This window comes from Phyllostomus discolor, chromosome 2 (genome assembly GCF_004126475.2).
Source record: "Phyllostomus discolor isolate MPI-MPIP mPhyDis1 chromosome 2, mPhyDis1.pri.v3, whole genome shotgun sequence".
Classification (NCBI taxonomy): Eukaryota; Metazoa; Chordata; class Mammalia; order Chiroptera; family Phyllostomidae; genus Phyllostomus; species Phyllostomus discolor.
The window spans coordinates 207,700,057-207,712,359 of NC_040904.2; the positions used below are offsets into that span (position 1 = coordinate 207,700,057).

A 12,303-nucleotide genomic window follows, 5' to 3' on the forward strand; every position below is an offset into this window, starting at 1 on the left:
CACCCTACCCGTTCACCCAGTCTTGCCCCAAGCAACTGTTTGTTTCTCTGGATGGAAAAAGTCCTCAGAGGGAAACGTTTTGCTGATGTGGAAGACGTGAAACAAAAAATGGCAGAAGCACTAAAAGGCATCAAATCAAGTCTTTGAATTGAGTTCAAAGACTGTTTTGAGCAGGGGAAAACCGTCTCAATAGGTGTATTGCATCAACTGGAGAGTACTTTGAAGGTGACTGAAGTTTAAACATGTAAGAGTACATACACAACTTTTTATAAATAAATTCTGGATTTGGAGGGAGTCTCCCTGTATTTGATCATGACTGTCCAAGCCTGAAGCAGGCATGCTTTGAACGTGGCCATTTATTTATCCAACACGTAGTTATGGGGCACGTGCTGCGCCTTTTAAACCGGCCGGTGCAGAAGCCCCCTGGAGCAGGAAAGCACTGTTTCAGGGACCGTGTTCCCGGAGCCTGCAGTGCGCGGGGCCTGCAGGGCCAGCTGGTGGAGACGCCGAAGGGCCCCATGCACCCTTTCTGCCTTAGATGCTGTGGCCAGGACTGCAGCCAAACCAGAGAAGCAAGGACGATGGCTGGTTTGGGAGAAGATGAGTTAGGTTCAGAGTGTATGGTATAATCATCAGGAGATTTGGCGTACCTGAGTGGTTGGTTCATTAAGACAGTGAGCTGTGGAGCCAGACCACCTGGGTTCCCATCCTGGCCCGACCACGTTCACGCCGTGCGACACAGTGGCAGGTGCTCTTCTCCCCTCTGGAAGCTGGGGGTAACGACAGGCCCACCTGATAGGGCTCTTCAGGATCAAATGAGGTAATGCATGTAAACGTGTTTAGGGCTTCAGTGTGGCAAGACCCCCTGGGCACCACGACAAACTAAAAGGGGCACCATTAGGTATTTTAATGATATTAAATTTTCAAAAGAAACAGTAGTTCTTGACATCTGTCAGGTATCTCGTGAGCTAGTAGCTTGAAGTAATTCACAGTTTCAACATGCTGTCATGTACCTTCCTTTTAGTGAAGCTGTGTCTCTTCAGAGTTGGGTTTTCTGTGATGGCTCTGATGAGGAGCACGTACTGCGTGAAGAACCAACAGAGTTCGGGGACACTGGCTTCGCTCAGTGCTCTGAGCGGAACACTCAGGGGAATCTCCAGAGACCAATGGGAATGTGAGGCCCAGAAGTCAGTAGAACAAGTGAAACTAGGGCTGGAAGTTGGGTGTTCTGTGCAGCGAGTGAAATAATACGTGAGCAGGCGAGAGGGAGCAGAGCCCAGAGCAGAACCTTGTAGAACACCCGCCTCAGGGCAGGGACGGAGGGAGAGGGGGCTGTTGCGCGGGAAACCAGAGCAGGTCCGTGTCCGGGAAGTGAGGGGACAGACGGTCTCAAGAGTGGGTGGTCTCGTGCTAGAGAGGGCGGAGTGGGAAGCACAGTGGGAAGAACAGGCAGAGCTCGGGGACGAGAGGGAAGCGAAGGCAGCAGGGGTGGAGCTCCTACTGGGGAACTTTGACTGATACACAGAAGGGAAATTGGACTGTCTCCCTGGTGAAAGGTAACATTTTCGGTGTTGAGTTTTGTTTGGGGAATGGTGTTTGTTTGTTTGTTTAACCCTGCTTTCCAAGGTGGAGCAGAGAAATCACATACCTTAATGATTCCCCTTAAAGATCATCCCATTGAGGTGGAACTTTCTGTGATACAGAGTAGGATGTGGTAACATTTCAAAGATGCCTTCATTTTGGTTTTACTAAATCAACAAAAGCCTGTTCACTACCACTCAAAGGAGTGTCTCTGGTGTAGCTGCTTCAGAGAAGTATGCCCTTTAATTATCTGTATGCTTCCAGAATGTTCTGTTTTCTCTAAGCAAACTAAAGCTGGCCAGGTGGCTTAGTGCTTGGCATACCCAGGCATTGTTGCCAGTCTGCTAATAAGCTAAATTCTGAGCTGTAACTAGACTTGTGGTGGTGTTCCTTACATTCTCTCTGGTAAGGCTGAAGTTGCAGAACGACTGCAGTAAGTGGTAAAAGCTAGCAACTACTGCCCTGGCCAGTGTGGCTCAGCTGGTTAGAGCATCATACTATAATTGAAAGGTTACAGGTTTGGTTCCCGGTCAGGGTACACATCTACGTTTCAGATTCCTTGCCTGGGTCTGGCACGTACAGAGGCAACCAATCAATACCCCTCTATCCCATCCCTTCCTCTCTCTAAAAACAGCAATGGAAAAAAAAAATGTCCTTAGGTAAGGATTTTTTTAAAAGGCTAATAACTACCACCTGTTGAGTGCCCACTATGTGCCAGGGTCGCCTAAGCAATTCACGAGCACAGCAGTCTGACTGGTAGGTGGCATCAGCCCCATTTGGCAGAGGAGGAAGCTGAAGAGAAGAGACATGGAGCCAGAACTTGAACATGGGTTTCTTCGACCCCCGGCCTGCGCTCTTCCCACTCTGCCACACGCCTTTCTAAAACGAAGAGACGCTACCCGGTGCCATAACACGTCTTTGACAAAGCTACAAGTAGGTTCCAGGCCAGGGGAGACCGAGCTGTGCTGCTGTCTGCGGTGGGTCCTATTGAGACGTATGTATAGATGTTTAAAAGTTAAAGAAGCCTAGTGTAATGAAATATAATGACAGCTCCTACTCGAGGGAGGTCGACAGGCTTAGATTCTTCTAGTCTGCTACTTCCTAGCTTTGTTCTCTTGAGACTGCTTCCTCACTTCAAATGAGGTTATTTAGAATAAACTAGGAGATACATGTAACACACTTAGCACAAGGCATGGCTCAGCTGTTGTTACAATTACTGTTGCTTTCATCCTAAATTCTTCAAAAGCACAAAATGATGACATCTTATGAAACTTCTTTTTAACGACTCATTTCACATTGGATTAAGCAAGCTTTATTTTTGTTTTGCTTTGCTTTTTAATGTAACACCCACATTTCGGGAAGCAAACTCTGCATTTACCTCACCTATTTGGAAAACAGTGAAGAACCAACGACAACAGGGTCTCTAAGGAGCAAAAGCAGATGTTACAAAGCCAGTGTCCTACAGCTCCTGGGAGCACTTTGCGGGCACTGGGGGAAGGAACCCTGGCGAAAGATGAGTCACATGACCGCTCTGAGCCTGTTCTCTGTAAGATAACAAAGTAGCACTCAGCTACTTCACCTACAGGGGTGTCACGAAAATCGTGTGAGATGATACAGATGAGTGCACACTGGCCTTTTCATGCACACAACTCGGTCTCTGTTGCTCATTTATCCTTTCTGACATATTTATTCTGCACTCACATCGTGCCAGGCACTTGCCAGGTGCTGTGGACAGAGATGAATGAGACAGTGTCAGCTGTGGGAGCAGTAGGGGAGGTTGGAAAGCCCTCAATGTGGCGAGCCTCGGCAGAGGCAGGTGCCGAGGGAGCAGGAGAAGAGCCTGGGAGTGTGAGAGGAGGTGTCCTGGGGGAGCTGTCGGCTGGGCCGCATCTTGAGACCGAATGGAAATTAAGGAAGAGTAGAGCTGCGTAAGAATTAGTAAGTCACAATAATAGTAGCTATATTTACAGAGGTTTTATTTTACAGAATGTTCTCAGCACTACACTAAGTTTTGTGTCTGTGCTATACCAGTAGATCTTCACGGGAACGCAGTGAGGTGGAGCTACTGCCGCCGTTTCCCAGAAATGAGCTCGAGGAGGCGAGACTGCCTGCTGCCGGCCACGCAGAGCAGGCATCTGAGCCCGGGTCTTTCTGAGTACAGGGCCCGTTCTCTTTCCACTCTGCAGAAAGAGTGTTAAACGCTATTCAGTGGTGTATTATGAGCGACATCAGAAATAGTGTATTTAAAAAGATTTCTGTTCAGAGTGGTTAAAATAAAAGCTTTGGTGTGCAAACCTTCCCTTGACACCCTCTCCTTTCGCCAGATCAGCTCTAGGGACCTCAGGCCAGTTCCTTCCCAAGAGCGACAGATGTTGTAGTGGTTACAAGTGCGCGCGGAGGCCGGACTGGCGGAGCGCGGGTGCTGGCCCCGCCACCCCTGGAGAGAGGACTGCGGATCTCGTCTCCTCGTCTTTAAAGTGGCAGTGATATGGCACTACCTAGCAGTGTTCTTATAAGGTTCAAATTAATTTCTGCTGGTAAAGCTTCTATAACAGTGTCTCCTACGTAGTTTTAATATTAAGGAAGAGATTGCATCCTGTCATCAACAAAAAAAAGCCCAGTTTTATTTTTAAGATTCCTAAATTATGTTTTGACTTAACTCCCTCCCCATATTTTATCCCTTAAAACATTCTTAAGCTAGATTCATGGATGGACTTGAAGAAGAATTTTCATCAGATTCCCAGAGTTCTAAGACCCCAAAAAGGCAATTAAGTAGGGCTGCTTTACAAAGAGCATTAAGAAGTTGCTCTTTGAAAGATCTTGATACTGTAACAAATGTCATCATACACTTAAAAGGATGTTCTGGCTATGAAATTACAACATTGTGAGTCATAGTAAGTGGACATGTTGCAAGTTATTTGCTACAATTAATAATAATGTATCCTAGTTTTCCAAATATTAACATTTTATTAAATTGCGTCCTGACTAGTGTGGCTCAGTGGGCTGGGTGTGGTCCGCAGAGCTGAACGTCAGGGCACGTTCCTGAGTTGCAGCCAGGTCCTCCGCTGGGGGCGGGCAAGAGGCAAACAGTCAGCGTTTCTCCCACACATCAGTGTTTCCTTCCCTCTCTTTTTCCCTCCCTTCCCCTCTCTAAAAATAAATAAGTAAAATCTTTTCTTTTTAATTTAAATTGAAAGGGAGTCCGTGTTATCCCAGATGTAACCACTGAGGTTCATTGGAACACTCCCATTCGCATGAGAACGTCTGGGGTAGAAATGCGGGCCTTGCCTTTAGAGTCGCTGGGGAAGGTCTTGCACGTGTACAGCTGGATCACCCACTGCTGGTCTGTTTCCAACTACTGATTTAGAAAAATGTCTGTGCCCTAGAAGAGTTGTAACCCTTCTGCGTTTCGAGCTTCAAGTGCACAGACTGAAGTTGGACCTTGCACAGTGGTTAGGTTCTGAGGTCAGCACTTAAGGTGGAAACCGTGAAGAGTTTCCCTTGGAAATGCCCAGGAGGGCTCCGCAGTGAAGGCCGGCAGATTCTCAGTGCAACAGTGTCGGCCCAGTGCAGCTGGGTGTCTCCGTCTTTGGCACCAGATGAAGTCATTGGCTTATGTGCAGGAGCTGTCGTTTTATTACTGTTAATAATGTTAGTTACAAACAGAATCACAGTTGATTAGTGGTGAGTAGCACACCCTTAAGAGAGGCCTACAGGAACCATCTGAGGAAAGCAGATTTATCCTTTGTCACACTCACTCCAAGAAATAGGTTCTTAGAGCAAAATCAAATAGGCTAATCAATCAATATCACATGTGCACGCATATTCTCCCTGCCCCATCCTCTCCTCCTCCTCCTCCTTCTCCTCTCTCTCTCTCTCTCTCTCTCTCTCTCAGCTAAGTACAGAATGTAGGTAAACCTGGTGTGTGTGAGTGTGAGTGTGTGTAGTGCCACTCCATTGTACCCTGGGCCCAGTGGAGGGGATTTGAAAGGACGGAGCCTTAGTTGGACACGTAAAGCATGTGGGGATGTGGAGCTGCTACTGAACCAATAAAGCGCCCAGAACTGTAACACCCCTAAGCAGGAGTGGCTTCACCAACGGAACAGTGAAAATAGGGTCTTGGCTACTTAAATGCAGCGTTGAAAGTAAAGGCCTGGTTGCTGTTTTCTTTGTCTGATGCAGGTCAAATGATTGCACTCTCTCCTCCTTAACCAGCATTTCTATGTGTGAAAAAGCCAAAGTATTGGCTTTTTGGTTGCCACAAGTTCTGTGTTGAAAAAGACAGGGAATAAAAACGAACTCATAGTAGTTTTCCATTGTAGCATAACAAATTATCACAAACTTAGCAGCTTAAAACGGCATTTATTTATGGCCTCACAGTTCTGTAGCTCCGAAGTCCGGGTGGAGCTCGGCTGGGCTCTCGCAAGACTGCACCAGAGGCCCCTCCGGGTCCCACCTGCGGCTGGAGGTTCTCCTCCAGGGCGTGGACAGCTCGTTCAGGGTGGTGGCAGCAGCCTTCACACTCTTGCAGGTGTGGAACTCCTGGCAGCCTGTTTTCTGCCAGCCCCAGGCCAGCGGGAGGGTGCCTGCTGCTGCGTCTGGTTTCCCTGAAGGACCCCCCCCACCAGAGCCAGGCCCACACAGGATACTCTCCTTTATGATCAACTCAGGTCCAGCTGCTTAGGGACCTCAATTCCATCTTGCAGAATCCCTTTTGCCACGTAATGTAAAATGATCGCGTGAGTCGGTGTCCCATCGTATTCACTAGTCCCGCCCACACTCAAGGGGAGGGTGTTAGACGGCATGAAAACCAGGGGGTGGACATCTTGGCAGCCTTCATGAATTTCTGTCTACCACATAAATAACATTATTGAGTACCTACCAAAGTGCCTAGCACTGTTTGATTAATTCTAGCCTTTGAGTAAAAGCGGTGTATTATCCACAAGCTTTACCTGCAGGGAAGCTAAAGCTCGGGGAAGCAAGGTGATTTGTAGGACTCGGTAGGAGAGAGTGTGAGCAGGACGGGAACCTAGACCTGCTGGCCTTCCAAGCCCCACCTCTCTCTGGTCTGCCGCCCTGTCTCCCGTCCGTCACTTCTGCCTCCTTTCCCATTCCTGTGCTTTTTCCCACCGCCCCCGTCTGGGCTGCAGGCCGTCACCCTTCCCCAGCCCTACCACAGCGACCCCGACAGGTCTCCCAGGCCCTGTTCTCGCTCTTCTCGAGTCTCCGCCGTCCTGAAGTGCATTCCAACTGACCGTGCCACTTGCCGCTTCTCGCACTGGAATCAAACACGCGGACCGCTGCTTTTGGATGGAGTTCGTGCTCTAACAGATTACAGAGCATCAGTCGTAGCTCGCACAGCTTCATCTCTCAGCTGTCTGCTTGATGAGTAGTGCCACGTGGTGCTCCCTCGCTAGCGTACTCCTGGCCACGCTTTGTCTGGCTGATTCCACCCAGCTTTCTGGTCTGGGTTAAGCGTCTCTTCCCCCAGAGGCTTTCCTTGACTCCCTGATTGGGGAGGTGCTCCTATGGCATGTTCCCGTAGCAGCCAGTACCTTCCCTGTAACACCTCGAGTTATGTTATCGTGGCCTGTTTATCTGTCTGTGTGTCCGATTCTTGGCTGCATTCCCAGTGTCTGGCAGGTAGTGGATGCTCTGAGAAATATTGGTTAATAAAGGAATGGCAGAGTACTTGATAGGTTACGTTTCTGTGTTACCTTTCAAATCTATCCTTTTTAGTTTCTGCTTTTCCTTCTTTGCCATTGAAATACTTTTAATACCACATGTCAGAAGTGCTTTCTACTTCTCGTGTTTTATTCAGCATCAAATCATGAGTATGAGGTAAAGCTGAGAAAAGATAGTGGGCCTTTAAACTCTAAATTTCCACTATATGTTTTCTGCTATTTTGTGCTGCTTCACTGCCTCAGAATAAGATCTGGGCTTTGAGCTCATCCTCTTAACTGCTCACTCTGCCCAGTACAGGTCTCAGTAAATGCTAGTTTATTTTCTCTGTAATTTAATACAGGCCCTCATAACAGAGATCCTTCCTTCAGTCTGTGGATTTGGATCTAATATACAGGGTCCGACACAAATAACACCCCTTTTTTATTACAAAATCTTCTATTACAAAACCATAAGCTTGTAATTCTGCAACATAACAATATCACACTCAAGCACACCACATGACATTTCTGGCAAAATGTTCACATTAAAACTATAAATTATTGCCCCCATATTATTACCCTACCAACCACACTCATGCAGGCCTCACTTCTGCCTGACCCTGTGTTAGTCAGGAGTCGTGATTTTGTCAAGTTTTAATTTTATGTTACAGCTATGGAGAGCTTTGTGGAATAGGGAGCGATAAATCTTTTACAATATTACATTGCATTTGAGAAGACAGTGTTAAAACTCCTTGCAAGTTTAATAATGTGACCAAATGAGGTATGAACTGTTTTAAGCACATTCTTTCTGTTGTTCTCAATATTTAGTAGTGAGATTGAGTCTAAAATTGAGAGAGATTTGGCTATGTATAGATTTCCACAAACTACTCTTTCATCATGGGCTCCAGTAAATGTCAGACCTATGGGTAAGCTGTTTTAAAAGATTGGTTTAAAATTTTTGAAGCTGAATTTGTAACAAACATGCCACCGTTTTTACATCCAAAGAAGTGCTGCTGCTGCGGTCAGAGCACCTGCTTTGAAAGCTGTCGGGGACGTTTCCGTTTCTCAAAATGGGTTTGGGTTTTCTTGTTCATTTTTAAATTGCAGTTGACATACAATATTATATTAGTTTGTGGTGTCCAGCATAGCGGTTAGACATTTATGTAACTTACAAAGTGTTCCCCCGATAAGTCTGTGAGCCACCTGGCACACACTCAGTGTTACTGTGTTCCTTGCGCTGTGCCTACAGCCCCTGGCTGTTTCTGTAGCTAGCAGTTTGTACTTCTGAGTCCCTTCCCCCTTTTCACCTGTCCTGCAACCCCGTGTCCCCCCCCTTGGTCACCCATCAAAATCAGAATTCCTGTGGTGTGGGGAAAATGGAGACAACTGTACTTGGAGACAACAACAGTAAAAAAAAAAAAGTGGAGACAACAACAATAAAAAAAATTTTGTTAAATCAGAATTTCTTTTGGAATTAAACTTGGAGCTGTAACACAAGCTTTTTTATTGTCATCAGTCTCTGCTAGTCTTTGGCCTTTGAGGGCAGTTCTTTTATGAAAACAACATTAAGACTTCCAGCCAAGATGGAGGCATAGCTGGACGCACCGTACCTCCATGCACAACCCAGATAGGGACAACAACAATTTAGAGGCAGAATAACATCCAAAACTGACAGAAGATTGACCTGAATGGAAGTCGAACAACCAAGAAGTTGAAATAAACCCGTTCAACCAGACCGGTAGGAGGGGTGGAGATGAGCAGCCGGGCGCGGGGCGCAGCACGGAGAGCAGAAAGAGTTGGGACTGGGCACGTAAGGCATCTGGGGGCGTGTAAGGCATCAGGGTGCACAAGACCACAGCGGGTGGACCCTGAGCGTGCAAGCGGCGGCTGTCAGACCCCGGCCAAGGGGTGGCAACCGGCAGACCCAGTGAGGTGGCGATAGTAAAGCAAGGCAGTGCGCGCAACCCAGGATCCCAGCGCTGGGAAATAGAGCCTCGGGACACTGATTGAGGACACCTGTGGGGGTGAGGCGCAGGGAGCGACCCCCGGCCTCACAGGAGAGGTCCTTGGAGGGTCCCATGGCATGCACAAACCCACCCATATGGGAATTGGCACCAGAGGGGCCCAGTTTGCTTGGGGGAAGCAGCAGAAGGGACTGAGGTCCCACGGAGAATGGAGCAACCGCCATTGTTCCCTCTCGACCCTGCCCCCACATAAACGTCACAACCCAGCGACTGGGGTGCCCCACCCTGGTGAACACGTAAGGCTCCGCCCTTTATTGTAACAGACGCAACCAGACCAAAAAAAAAAAAAAGAGAGATGGCTCAAACAGAAGAACAAATCAAAGCCCCAGAACCCATCCTTTTGAGAGACTGAGAGATAGCCAACCTATCAGATGCACAGTTCAAAGCACTGGTGATCAGGAAGCTCACAGAATTGGTTGGTTTTGGTCACAAATTAGATGAACAAATGCAGGCTACGATAAGAGAAATGAAGGAGAATGCACAGGGAACCGATAGTGATGGGAAGGAAACTGGGACTCAAATCAACGGTGTGGACCAGAAGGAAGAAAGAAACAACCAAACAGGAAAGAATGGAGAAATAAGAATTTTAAAAAACAAGGAGAAGCTTAGGAACCTTCAGGACATCTTTAAACGTTCCAACATCTGAATTATAGGGGTACCAGCAGGGGAAGAGGAAGAGCAACAAGTGAGCAACAAGTAGAAAAGTTATTTGAACAAATAATAAAGGAGAACTTCCTTTACCATTCTGGCAAAGGAAATAGACTTCCAGGAAGTCCAGGAAGCTCAGAGAGTCCCAAAGAAGTTGGACCCAAGAAGGAACACACCAAGGCACATCATAATTACATTAGCCAAGGTAAAAATGAAGGAGAGAATTCTAGAAGCAGCAAGAGATAAGGAGACAATAACCTACAAAGGAGTTCCCATCAGACTGTCAGCTGATTTCTCAAAAGAGACCTTACCGGTAAGAAGGGGCTGGAAAGAAGTATTCCAAGTCATGAAAGGCAAGGACCTACATCCCAGATTGCTCTATCCAGCAAAGCTCTCATTTAAAATGAAAGGACAGATAAAGTGCTTCTCAGATAAGGTCAAGTTAAAGGAGTTCATCATCACCAAGCCCTTATTTTATGAAATGTTAAAGGGACTTATCTAAGAAAAGAAGATTTAAAAAAACATGTATAGTAAAATGACAGCAAACTCACAATTATTAACAACCACACCTACACCAAACCAAAAGAAACTAAGCAAACAACTAGAACAGGAACAGAATCACAGAAATGGAGATCACATGGAGGGTTAGCAACAGGGGAGTGGGAGGAGGAGAGAGGGGGGAAAAGGTACAGAGAATAAGTAGCATAGATGGTAGGTAGAAAATAGACAGGGGGAGGGCAAGAATATTATGGGAAATGTAGAAGCTAAAGAACTTATGACACATGGACATGAACTAAAGGGGGGAATGTGGGTGGGAGAGGGTGTGCAGGGTGGAGGGGAGTGAAGGGGGGAAATGGGACAACTCTGATAGCATAATCAATAAACATTAAGAACTAAGGTGAACAAGGTGTGCGCTCAGGCTTGGTTGAAAACAATATGCAGCCCTGGCTGGTGTGGCTCAGGATTGAGCACTGGCCTGTGAACCAAAGGGTTGCTGGTTTGATTCCTGGTTGAGGCACATGCCTGTGTTGCCAGCCAGGTCCCCAGTGGTGGCAGGAGGGGATTGGGGGCGGTGCATGAGAGACAACCACACATTGATGTTTCTCTCCCTCTCTTTCTACCTCCTTTCCCCTCTGTCTAAAAATAAATTAAATCTTGGAGAAAAAAAAAACAATGTGCAACTCTGAAGTCAAGAGACAGGACTGTGTTGTTTATTGGTCATAAAATCTGACGCTTAAGACAAACAGAAGTTCAACTTTTCAAGCACCAGGCATTCGTGTCATCATAACTGCAGGGCCAGAAAGGACTGTCTTTGGGGAGATGGAGGACTGACCATCACATCCAGGTGCTCACAGATGAGCTTTTAAAGGAAAGCCGTGCTGAGCACGGCTCAGTCTATTAGATAAAGATTGCAAAGGGGTAATCTTTCCTTTTTAAGTAGTAACTTCTTCTGTAAGGAAGCAATATTATTTTCTTTGGCCTGTAATGCATAGCCCAGGCTACCTAGGTTGTAGTCATTCTGCTTTTATCACTTAGCTTAGGTGTAGGATCCAAGTAAGTCACTGTTTTCTGAGTTTCCTTTTTCTCGTCCTCGAATGAACAATCTGGACAGATAGATGCTATCTAATGTATCTTTTCAGGTAGGAAAACTTAACTTTTTTCCTTGGTCTATGGATAGTTGTAAAATTGAATGCATAATAATATATAATATAATCTTTTATTTTAAATATCCATCATTGGACTGGTTGTTTAGCAAAAATCATGCTTTGCTCTTGGAATTTTCATAATACAGTGAAGAACAGACATGCTTCAGACAGTAGAAAACAGTTTGTTGAAGCAAAAGAAATTCATCTGATACTGACTACCAAAGAATTGCCATCCATTCATTTATTTTCCTCACCTTGGACTGTAAGAATGTGAGCAATCAAATAATGACAAATTACAAGTGACAGTGAAGGCAGGATCGGGAAGATTATAAGATTAGAAGTCAAATGCAGAGGAACCAAAAGAACACAGATTTGGCTCCTGGCTTTCTAAGTTTAAAGAGAAATTGGTGGTTATTTCACAGATGAGAAAAGCGACATCCCGGGAGAGCTGGAGTTTGCTGGCACTTGGTTCTGAGAGAATACACAAGACGGGATTGTATGCAGGGAGGATGGGGGCTTCACGTGTCACTGTTGCGCAGCTGCAACAGTCTGGAGCGTCTGCAGATAAGTCAGCCTGTGTTCGTTGCCTGCTAAAGTCAGACTGACGGTCACTCTGAGTGATAAGTAACACAGACTAACTTAATGACCCCGACCGGGGCAGCTGGTGAGCCAGTGTAGAACGCTCTCCATGATGGAAACGTGCAGTCTTTTTCCTGTTTTGTGACTGTAGGTAGATTCGGG

The 12,303-nt window shown here is 46.5% G+C and overlaps 1 protein-coding gene across 3 annotated transcripts in view; it reads left to right on the forward strand.

Annotated features, from left to right (window-relative positions):
- Positions 1–12,303, forward strand: part of HMGXB4 (HMG-box containing 4) — a 34,537-nt gene that overhangs the window by 12,603 nt on the left and 9,631 nt on the right. The gene's annotated exons all lie outside the window — the stretch shown is intronic.